The sequence below is a fragment of the Triticum urartu genome, chromosome 6 (assembly GCF_003073215.2).
Source record: "Triticum urartu cultivar G1812 chromosome 6, Tu2.1, whole genome shotgun sequence".
Lineage (NCBI taxonomy): Eukaryota > Viridiplantae > Streptophyta > Magnoliopsida > Poales > Poaceae > Triticum > Triticum urartu.
Window position 1 is genome coordinate 490580401 of NC_053027.1, and position 12499 is coordinate 490592899.

The window sequence follows — 12499 nt, forward strand, 5'->3', positions numbered from 1 at the left end:
TATTGCATGGTCTTCGGATGGCAGTCTTCATGGGCATTCAATGCCTGGAGGTGCGTGGGGATTCAAACCTTGAAATATCCCAAATAAAAGGAGACTTTGACGCCAAGGATCCGAAAATCGCGGCCTACCGAAACGCCGTCCTAAAAATGTCAGCTCGGTTCGAGGGACTAGAATTTCACCATGTGGCTCGGCAAAACAATCAAGCGGAGGATATCCTCGCCCGCATCGGCGCAAGACGCGATGCGGTCCCCCCCCCCAACATATTTCTGGAAAGGCTGTTCAAGCCATTCGTAGTATGGCAAGGGCGCACCGGTAACAATAGTCCCGACCCGGCCAAAATGCCCGATACCGAATACTCTTACACAATTGGAGGCTCCGCCACCGAAATAACACCTTCAGCCCACGTAATAATGGCCATTATCGCCCCGTGGACAGAACCATTCCTGGCCTACCTAACTAGGCAGGAACTTCCGGAGGACCAAAATGAGGCACGCTGCATAGTGCGGCGATCTAAGCCCTACAGGGTCCACGAGGGAGAATTGTATAAAAAAAAGCACTACCGGAGTCCTTCAAAGGTGCATCTCCGAAGAGGAAGGGCGGAACCTTTTGGTAGAAATCCACGCCAGACTCGGCGGTCACCATGCCGCAGCCCGGGCTCTTGTAAGCAAGGCCTTCCGTACAGGATTCTATTGGCCAACGGCCCGGGCAGATGCACAGGACTTGGTCCAACGTTGCGCCGGTTGCCAGCTCTTTGCAAATCAAAGCCACATGCCACCCACCGCCCTCCAAACAATCCCCATTACGTGGCCCTTCGCGGTCTGGGGGCTTGACATGGTTGAACCCCTTAAAGGGGGAGCCCACAAGAAAAAATACTTACTAGTCATGGTGGATAAGTTCACCAAATGGATAGAGGCCAAACCCGTTAAAGCAGCCGAATCCGGACCAGTGATAGACTTCATATCTGGGGTCGTACACCGTTATGGAGTCCCCCATAGCATCATCACTAACAACAGCACAAACTTCACAGCCGATGAGGTAAAACTCTGGTGCAGCAAAATGGGCATCAAGCTCAATTATGCTTCAGTCTATCACCCACAAACCAACGGTCAAGTCGAGTGAGCAAACGGTCTTATAATGAGCGGCATTAAACCCAGATTAGTGTGTTCCTTAACGGAGTCTAACACGCACTGGGTAGAGGAGCTCGACTCCGTACTCTGGGGGCTGCGGACCATGCCGAATCGTAGTACCGGATATACACCATTCTTTATGGTGTACGGCGCAGAGGCAGTCTTGCCCTGTGACATAATTCATGACTCACCTCGAGTGCGCATGTACGAAGAAAGAGAAGCCGAGCTCGATCGGCAGGACAGTCTGGACACCCTGGAGGAGGAGCGCGACGTAGCCAAAGCCCGTTCCGCATTTTATCAGCAACAGGCTCGCAGATACCAAAGCAGAGAAGTACGGGCCAAAACTTATAACGTTGGCGAACTAGTTCTACGCCTGCCGGACAAGAAAAAGAACAAGCTCGAGCCCAAATGGGAAGGTCCCTTCATAATCGACCAAGTTCTGACCGGCGGAGCGTACCGACTTCGGGATGCATCGACTAGTCGACTCGAGCCGAACCCATGGAACGCGGCCAGGCTCCGAAGATTCTACGCCTAGCACCGGACTCTATGTTCGTCCCCTTCCTTTGTCCATTTTTTGCATATACATTATCTGTCTTGTTTTTTTTCTTCCTTTCTTTTATTCTTTCTCTAGGCCTTTAACGGCCAACTTGTGCCTCGCTTGCACATTATAGATGCGCTAGCCGCGCTCATCATACCTGGGGGCTTCTTTCACAGAAGCTTAATTATTTATCTGGGCCTCAGGCCCTGCACATGTGTCATGCTTCCGCATGTACCTTTTTTCGCCATTATATGCATCGATATGACTTAAGTTTTGGCCAAGCTGGGTTGCCTGGCTCTTGTATTTATGCCCTACATTCCCGTTAATTCGGCTAGGGCATAAGGGGAGCACCTCTGCGATTTTTACTGCCGGGTCAGCCGGATGTGTACCTCAGACTGGGTGAAGCCGAAAGCTAGAGTTCTTAAGGGAATATTCGGTCGGTGAACAAAAGATGATTTTTATTTATTGTCCATATCTGCCCCCAGATGTTTTTCCTGCGTTTCCTATCGCAGTCCGGACATGCACTTTAGGGCATGCTTACCCAGGGAAAGGAACCCTTAACGGAACTATTCTCCCTGGAAGATGTTTCTTACTACCCATGTAATATAACATAACTAGTTGGGCACTTGTCTGTTCAAGCACTTATGACCCCTACGCCTGGTCTCCACGCATGCCCCGGTTCTTATATAACTGAGCGGGTATTCGGATACACTCCGGACTATCGGGTCCCAAGGTTGAAGCGAAAAGGTCCGCCAAGACAAATGATCTACAGTCCGGCTAGAAGGCATTATACATGTCACTTTCATTACATAGTCATGCAGACTGACTAAATTCCTCTTCTATACCATCCAACAGGCGGTCTAGCTTACAATCATGTTGGGAATACTTTGCGGCTAATTCTACTTGCCCATAAACTAAGCTAACAGGGATCTCTTTTCCGTCGGGCCCCACAGGTCCGACCTCGGCCATGTGATTTGGGTCTGCCTTGGTATACCACGTCTTCACCATGGCCCAGGCTTCTCTGGCACCCTGTCGGCAGGCTGATATCTTCCATAATTGGAAGTGCCGCCGTGCTCCCTTGAGCTTCTCCGCAAGCTCTGCAACGCCCTCTGGTAGGGAGACGGACAGCCACAAGGCATGGGCAACACCCAGCATCACCTGCCGAACTTGTTCGTGCAGATGTGACAGCTCGGATAGAAGATCACCCGCAGACCCGGGCATTTCCTCCGCGGGACGACCCGTCAGCATACCTACAGACATAACGCTGTTAGTCGGCTTCTTCACCGAACTCCTTTAAAAGGATTCGTTCAAGCACTTACTGAAAATGCCGCGCCGAAGCCGCTTATTATCCTTCTCGGAGTCTGCAAGCTGGCCCCGAACGTCTTTTAGTTCCACGCTCAGCTTAATATTGGTGTCTTGGAGATTGTTTTTCTCCCGCCTAACCTCAGTCAGCACGCGTTTGCCAGCCTCTAGTTGTCGCATAACATGCTGGTCCTCCGGATTTTCTCCGGATTCATCTGCAACATCTGTTGTTAGATCGGCAGCCATGCCGCACATTATAAGGTAACCATCATTCTTTAATGTAAATGTTACCAGCAGGTGACTTTTTTGGTTCCTGCAATGCGGCCACAGCAGCCCGCAGTTGGGTCTTGCATTCCTCTATAGCTCCTGTGACAGCCTAGTATTCTTCTCTGTAAGAACCTGCACAATAAAGTTGATCCTTAAATCAGTTCTGCTAACTGTTTCAAGTCTCAGGGGCTACTGATACATATAAATCATCAGATTTACTTACCCGTACATCCTTTACATACTGATCTGTGGCTCTGGCTAGACCATCTTGAGCAGCCCGGAGGTACGCCTCTCCAGAATTGAAGGCATCAAATGCCTCTGGTGAGAAACAAGCGTCACGAAGTACGGCCCGGCGGCGCCTATGATTCATGGCGCTTTCCACCTCTGAGTTTGTAGCGGATAATCTATCTGCATCCTCTGTAGGGGGATTATCCGGTGCCCGCCCCATATCGGCTTCCGCCTCTATGTCCGGTCCTGGTGCCCGGCTGGTGGAAGCGTGATTAGTAACATCGCCGGACATATTCTGGCGAGCGTTTTTTCTGTTAAAGAAACATGGGCATCATTATATTTCGAGAAAGACGACAACCACGGAGCGGGGTTTGTTATACCTTTGCGCCGGCGTCTCCGTCCTGACCACCTTCCTTTTTGGCCTACCCGGCCTCAGTGCCTCCTGTTGGCGCGTTGCTACGGGTTCGGCAGGGCGTCCCGAATGCCTTCCCTGTAAAAATGCCATGTGTATATGGTGGGTGAAGTGTCTAAAAGGGGATCCTAGTTTTGGAGTCTGGATTTTTGGTTTTTCTTACATGCGATGCAGGGAGCAGTCCGGGATAGTCGGCCGTAATGGCCACCATGGCATCGTCACAGCTTAACTGATAGAACTGTCGGTCTATCAGCTCCACGAATATGACTGAATCTTCTTCAAGTCCGGAGTCGAGGGCCCGGTCAGGGTCCTCTAGTTGTGGAGAAGGGCTGCTGACCTCCTTTATGGCTTTTCGCAGTTCCTGCCGCAAATTGGCAAGGTGAATACTTACGACAAAGAATGCAGGAAAAATGGGAGCAGGGAGATATAACTTACCCAGCTTAGAGGATTGTACATGGAGAATCCATCCCGTGGCTTGTCACACCCTAGCAAGTTCATGCATTAGAGTGATTGCATCATGTTTAATTTTCCCAGAAAGATGAAATGGGGATGACAGAACCCCCAGCCCCCCCTGGAACAACTAGGGATTACAAAAAAACTTTTCAATGAACCTGAAATGCCCTTCTAAAAAGCCCACCCTTTTTGTTTTGGGTTAAAACCTTTGACAAAAATGGTGCACATTTTTCTAGGACATCTTAAGGTCATTGGATTAATCCATATAGTATTTGCATTTGGGCATTTAAATGCTATAAAATATTTTAAATGCTCAACTAATCGTAAACTAAAATGTTTACTATTGGATATACTCTAAGCAGTAGCCATGATTAATTTTATGATTTTTGGAAATGCCCTGGAATTTTTAATAAAGCCCTAAAGATACAGAAATAATAGAAAATAAATAACAGCAGAAAAAGAGAGAGGGAAAGGAACTTACCTGGCGCAACCCATCCAGCCCACTGGCCGGCCCAGCACTGTGCTGGCCCGTGCCAGTCATCGCCTACCTCTGCCAGTAGGCAGAGGAGGGACACGGCGCGCGCGCCCGAGCTCGCCACGCCACCTCCCTGCTCACCTGCTTCACCTAGTTACCGCCTCGACGCCGCGCACGTCTCCTCGGTGCCGCCCTGGACTGCCCGACACCTCACACTCCCCCCTGCTCTCTCCCTCGCTCCCCCGACGCCATAGCCGACGCAGCCGCGCCCGCGCCGTCGTGAAAGCTGCGGCCACCGCTGTCCACTCGTCGCCTCGCCGTGCCAAAAAGCTCCGCCGTCGTCCACTGCTTCGCCTCGACCCATCCCCGAGTGCTCGCTCGCCCTGGAGACGCTGCACCTAGCTCGTCCCGATCTGCCATCGCCGGAGATCCCCCTCGCCGCCCTGCTCGCTCTGGCTCTTCCCCGAGCTCGCCGTTCGCTCCCCTGCAACCGCCGTGAGCCCCTCTTCCTCTCCCCTTCTCTCTCAAGATCGCACCCGTCCCGTAGCTCCATTTCCCACCGCGGCCGAGAGCTTCTCGCCGCCGGCCATGGCGCAACCGTGGCCACAGTCGCACAAGCTCACAACGGAGCGCCTCACCGTGCTCAGGAAGCCCCCAGGAGTCTAGCACACACACCCACTCGCCCTCCCGTGCACCGTAGCACCGACCCCGACCTCACCCGAGCCCCGGCGAGTGCCAAGGTAGACGCTGGTGACGACTCCGGCCACCCCAGGCCCAACCACCTACACCACTCGACGCGGATGAGTGCCCGCATCACGTAGATGCCCTCCGCCGGCCAAATGGTCGCCGGAGGAGGAAACCCGCACCCCTCCGCCGTGCCTGGTCTTGCCGGCGACGAGCCCCGGGTCAACTCCGGCGAGTTTGACCCGGGTTGACCCCAGTTTGACCCCGCCTGAGTCAATGACATGTGGGGCCGCCTCCTAACTAAATTAGTTCATTTTTTAATTAGTGCTAATCACACTGTTAGGGGTTAATGACCTTGCTAACTAACCCCCGTCTCACTGACATGTGGGCCCAGGGCCTAACTAACCTAGTTTAGTGCTAACAAAACACTAACTAACTCTGTTAGTTAGTTGTGACACTGACAAATGGGGCCCACCAGTCAGGTTTGACTTGGGCTAGTGCCTTTGACTCGCTGACGTCACACTGACGCCAGGCTGACACAGTAAATCCTTTCTGGATTTATTCTTATATAGAAAATTCCAGAAAATAACCAAAACTTCTAAAATTCATAACTTTTAATCTATAACTCCAAATGCAAAGATTTATATATGAAATTTGATCAGAAAAAATCAATCTTTCCATCTGTAATGGTTTCATGCATGACAAAACACTTTAACCTTGCTGTTTAGGTGAAACAAGATAATACACTTATAATGCATAAGAACTTAAGCTTCTATTTGAATCTTTGATTCAAATGGACCCATTTCAACTTGTTTCACATTGCATTAGGCAGGACACCCCATATTGCCATGTCATAGCATGCATCATATTGTTGCATATTGCCATGTGATGATTGTGTTATGTGGTGTCCTTCGTGGTAGGTTCTGCCTCCGAGGATAATTCCGAGTATCCAGCTGAAGGGCAGTACCATACTACCACTCCATCAGGCAAGCAGCCCCATTGATCATATCGATACAATCCCATGTTCTCGCCTCTCCTCTCATTTACTGCATTAAGACAACAACGTTTCAAACTGCTGTGTGCTACGGTAGTTGAACCCTATCCTCTGCATTACATGTCATTGCCACAGTAACTAGATGAAACCCACTAGCATGTGTAGGAGTTGATTGAGCCATGCATGTGTTTCCTACCTTGCTATGCCTGCTATGCTTAGAGTTGAGTCAGGTCTGGTTCATCTGGCTGATGGGCTAGAGTGAAATGATTATGTCGGTAATGTGAGAGATGTGTTGAACATGATTTGGTAAAGGTATCGATGAGAAGCCATGTAGGAGTACATGGTGGGTTGTTTCATTGAGGCCGTCCCTAAGAACTGAGATCTGTATGTGTGATTTAAGAATCAGTTACTACCATGCATTGGGATCCTTAATTGACCCTCTCGGCTTCTTAATCACCCTAGTACTCTTTCCAGGAGTTGCAACTAGTTTCTGGTGTTTGTAGGTTATGTGTTGGCGGCCGTGCGTAGCGCTGACCCTAGGGGTGGGCTATGATGCGGTAGATACACCGTGGCACGGTGTACCGAGTCACCCGTTTGGTGTCTCGGGAACCCTGTTCACATCGTTCGGGGCCGTATGTGGAAACCTCGGGCGGACTCCCTGCGGATGGAACCTGGATAGGCGATAAACCTAGACTAGAGACTTGAGTGTTTAGGTAGGCCGTGGCCGACACCCTCGTTGGGCTTCCGCTTGAAGGTTCCCGAGTACATGTCGTGTAAACGACGGTAAGTGGTGAGAGCATGTATGAAGAAGTACACCCCTGCAGGGTTAACATCATCTATTCGAATAGCCACGTCCCCGGTAAAGGACTACTTGGTTTCCTATACAGTTCATAGACAAGTTAATGGTTACTACTAAAAGACTCAAGATAAGTGTGAGTACCGAGAATGGCCCTCTCGTAGGATGACGAGGGAGGATCCCTAGTGGAGTATTGTGTTGGTGATTAGTAGACTCGTGTGCAAAAACTATTTTACTAGTGGTGTCTCGTAGGATAGCTTAGCCAAAAGTCAAAGCTGGCTTGCTGCAATAACTCCACCACCTTCTTGAGAATGAGCATGTATAGTAGGATCTATTGTAAGACTTGCTGAGTACCTTTGTACTCATGTTGCTTCAATTACTGTTTTCAGACGACAACACCGCCCCCTCCGATGGGTTTTATGTAGACCTCGACGTCGATGAGTAACTTGCCACCCAGGTGGTGATGCTGGCCATGGAGGGCCCTATGTAGATAGACAGGCTTCGACAAGCCTTCTTTCTTTCTAGTGTCTGTACTCATACTATTTGCTTCCGCATGTGCTTGTATGCTTGTATGACTTGAGTGTCAGGTCATGTGACCCCTACCTATATGAACATGTTCTGTATGGCTCTCTGGAGCCTTTAAATAAAGTACTTGAGTTGTAGAGTTTTGTTGTGATGCCATGTTGTATTTGCACATATCGAGCATATTGTGTGTATGATTGAAATGCTTGGTATGTGTGGGATCCAACAATCTAGTTGTTTATCCTTGGCAGCCTCTCTTATGGGGAAATTTAGTCTAGTGCTCCTCGAGCTATAATAGTCCTCTACAGCCCGGTTCACCGGAGTCCTGCTAGCCCAGCACTGCTGCTCAGGACACTTGACTGACCGGCATGTGTTTCACTGCGTGCCTATGTCTGTCCCTTCGGGGAAATGTCACGCGGTGACATCCGGAGTCCTGCCTAGCCTGCTACAGCCCGGGTTCCCCGGAGTCCTGTTAGCCCAGTGCTATAGCCCGGATTCACACGCTGTTAACCGACATGCTTGATGTGATTCATGTATGCTTGTCCCCATAGGTCTATGCCCCTTTGGGTTCACGACTAGCCATGTCGGCCCGGGTTCTCTGTCATATGGATGCTAGCGACACTATCATATACGTGAGCCAAAAGGCGCAAATGGTCCCGGGCCATGGTAAGGCGACACCCGTGGGGATACCGTGCGTGAGGCCGCAATGTGATATGAGGTGTTACCGGCTAGATTGATGTGACTTGGAACCGGGGTCCTGACAGCGTTGGCATCAGAGCCGGACTGCCTGTAGGTTTGTTGAGCCAAACTGGTCGACGTCGAGTCTAGAAATGCTTTAGTTATATGTAGGAGAATTGATTGTTGGAGGGAACGTAAAGCTCTTTTTACTCCTTTACCTTATGCCCTCTGATCTGAGTCATTCTCTTCTCATTCAACGTGGGTTAACGACTAGGCTCTCTTCTTCTATCAGGTGCACGTGTTACTAATCCGTAGTAGCTTATAGGATTGTTGTTACAAGCCACAGTACAGTTTCTACTACTTTTAGTATGTTGTTAGTTGAATCAGAACCTTGATATGATGTTGTTGAGTGGTATTGCAAACTGTTGTGGATGTCTCAAATCTTTTTCTGAGCATTTACAGCCGTTATGCTGTCCGATTTCCCCTAGAAAATTCTAATGCCTTTGCATTATTTTGTGCCTTCAGAAGGCCACCCGTTCGCAGAACCAAGTGGTTCGTCTGACCCGGTGCCTCAATGTACCCGGTCACACGGCCATGTTGGTTCGAGTGATGGTCGAGTCAGGCTATCGGTGGTATCCGGAATATACCGTGGAGGAGCAGTTCCGAGATTTCAACTAGAGCCAGTACCTTTGTACCGTCAGGATATATCCCTCTTATCCTGGAGCGACTGAACCCCTTCACTGTTCCTATGGACTTGGGGTCACTATTGAGATGTCTGTGCAGGATGCAGCTTACTCAATGATGACTATCATTCGAGCCAGGACTGCCTGGCTTCAGAACATCGACTTCCGCTACATGCCAGCCTCACTTCCTGGAGCATAGGGGTACTATCAGGCTTTGTACTATGACTCTACACATGAGGAGTCACTACTCCGCACCACTGCCGAGATGCTCGGGGATAAGGACCGCGAAAATCAGGCCTTGCGTATGGAGCTTTTCCACACTCGTTCTGATCATTGGGCCACTTTGACTCGGTTTGCACCTGCGGTGCAGGCAGGATACATGGAAATGAGGGACCTGTACCCTGTACGGTCTGGATTTCCAGATTGTATGGAGTGGCGCGATGTAGGAGGCATCACCCCTCCTCGTGGTCCCCGTTTGCCACCGTCTGTGGGACCAAGGCCACATCCGAGTCCCTATGGTCCGCAGGCTTCGCAGGACCATCTGTTCCCAGATGATCATGTTCCACTTCCAGGCTTTGGTGGTGACTTTTATGAGGATTACTACGGAGCCGTGTGAGCTAGTAGTAGTTTCACTAGTATTGTAATAGTTGTATTTTCCACAGTCCTGCGTGACCGTGGGATACGACTTGGTGTGTATCACGCTCCGGAGGTGTAGAAAAATAATGTATAGGAGCTTGGAATGCCTCTGATGAGATGTAATGTCTTTCACCGTAGTTGTACTCTAGCCTGGGCTTGTACTAAACTATGTACGGTGTGTATGACCAATGGTATATATATGGCAGTTTCTATATTACCATGTCATGCAATGAACATCTCAGCATTCCATGTTATCCATTACATTCTGCACTTCCTTGCCAAGTTTGTGTCATCCTTATCTAAACCGTTGTCTTGTTTTTCCTAGGATGGTCAACACCCGCAGCAACCCTGCTGCCTCGGAGCAGGGGGGAGCCAGTGCAGCTAGGGGTGAAAATCTGCCTCACCCACCTTCTCTGGCCGAAGTTATGCTGGAGGCGGAAAGAAACAAGCGTGAGACTAACCGCTTGTTGGAGCGGATTGAGCAGAACACTGCACGCCATCAGCGAAACAACTTGGTGTCAATCAATGACTTCATCAAGTTGTACCCACCAAAGTTTAATCATTCCGTTGAGCCCCTCGACGCGGATGACTGGCTTCGCAGCATCACCCACAAGCTACGTTCTGCTAATGTAGCTGAAGCTGATAAGGTTACCTATGCTGCCTATCACCTCGAAGGCCCTGCTAGCCTTTGGTGGGAAAACTTTGAGGCTATGCGCCCGGTCGGCCAAATGACTACTTGGGCTGAATTCAGTGAGGCTTTCCGTGAGCATCACATCCTGGAAGGACTCATAGATCGTAAGAGGGAAGAGTTCTGCAATTTCACCCAAGGAAGACTGACTGTGGATGCATATAGTCGTGAATTTGGGAATCTGGCACGATATGCTCCTGAAGAGGTATCCATCGACGCTAAGAAGCAGGCAAGGTTCCTCAAGGGACTTAGCCTTGAGCTTCGCCGCGATCTTCGTCTGCACGAGTGCACCTCCTTCCAGAAGTCGGTCAATAAAGCCATCAGTGCTGAGACATGCCAGTCTGATTATGACGCTTCACGCAAGCACTCTCGTGATTTTGGTTCTTCATCCGGCTCTGGATCTCAGAAGCGCCGGGTGTGGATTTCAAGCACGGCACTGCCACCTAGGTTCATTCCGAGGCCATCCTTTGAGGCGCCTCGCCCCAACCAGCAGTTTGCACCGCCTAAACCCTATGGTGGCCCCGCTGCTAATGCTGCTCCACGCCCCAATGTTGTGACATGTTTCAAGTGTGGAGAGCCGGGTCACTACAGCTGAGAGTGTCCTCAGAACAACAACCCCAATTAGTCTGGAAAGTCCGTTGGCCGTGGTAAGCCAGCGGGAAAGACATTCTACGCCAAGCCAGCCACCACTGCACGTGGCCATGTCAACTATGTCTCAGCTGAGGAGGCTCATGAGGATCCTAACGTCGTCCTTGGTACGCTCCTTGTTAATTGCCATCCGGCATCTGTTCTTTTCGATACTGGAGCATCTCATTCGTTCATATCTGAGAACTATGCTCAATTGCATAACACGACATTCTGTGACATGCCCACTTCCATGGTAATTCAAACTCCGGGTTCCAAATGGCAAACTTCTAGAGTAAGCCATGGGAATGAAATTCTTGTCGATAGACTTGTCTTCCTTGCATCTTTAATAGCTCTCAAGTCCTCGGACATAAACATCATCTTGGGTATGGACTGGATGTCAGCTCATTATGCTAAGATTGATTGTGCCACTAGAACCGTTCAACTTACTCTCCCATCGGGCAAGACAGTCAATGTCTTAACTCGAGTGGCCAAGCGCCAGCTTTACACCCTAAATGCCAACCCCCTTCCAGACCTTGAAGATATTCCGGTAGTCCGAGACTTTCCGGGTGTCTTTCCAGAAGAACTGCCAGGTGTTCCACCTGACAGGGATGTCGAGTTTGTGATAGACCTTGTTCCAGGAACCGCTCCAATTTCTAGAAGACCCTATAAGATGGCACCCTTAGAACTAGCCGAGCTTAAGAACCAACTCGATGAGTCCTTGAAAAAGGGTTTCATCCATCCTAGTTCCTCCCCTTGGGCTTGCCCCATCCTCTTCGTTAAGAAGAAGGATGAAACGGATCGGATGGTTGTAGATTACTGACCTGTCAACTTGGTCACTATCAAGAACAAGTATCCGCTTCCTAGGATCAATGATCTGTATGATCAGCTCGCTGGATCCTCAGTCTTTTCCAAGATGGATTTGAGGTTGGGCTACCATCAAATCAAAATCAGAAATGGGGACATTCCCAAAACAGCCTTTATTACTCGCTATGGCCAATACGAGTACACCGTTATGTCCTGCGGTTTAACCAATGCCCTAGCCACCTTCTCTCGATTAATGAACTCGGTCTTCATGGAGTATTTGGATAAATTCGTCATAGTATACCTCGATGATATACTCATCTACTCCAAGAATGAAGAGGAACATGCCGAACATCTAAGGCTGGTATTGACGAAACTTCGAGAGCATCGTCTTTATGCCAAATTCTCCAAGTGTGAATTTTGGTTGCCAGAAGTGACCTATCTAGGCCATGTAATCTCTGGTAAGGGTATTGCTGTCAATCCTGAGCGAGTTCAAGCCATCCTTGATTGGACTCCACCTGAGACGGTCAAGCAAGTTCGGAGCTTCCTTGGCTTAGTGAGTTATTGTCGTCGCTTCGTCGAGAATTT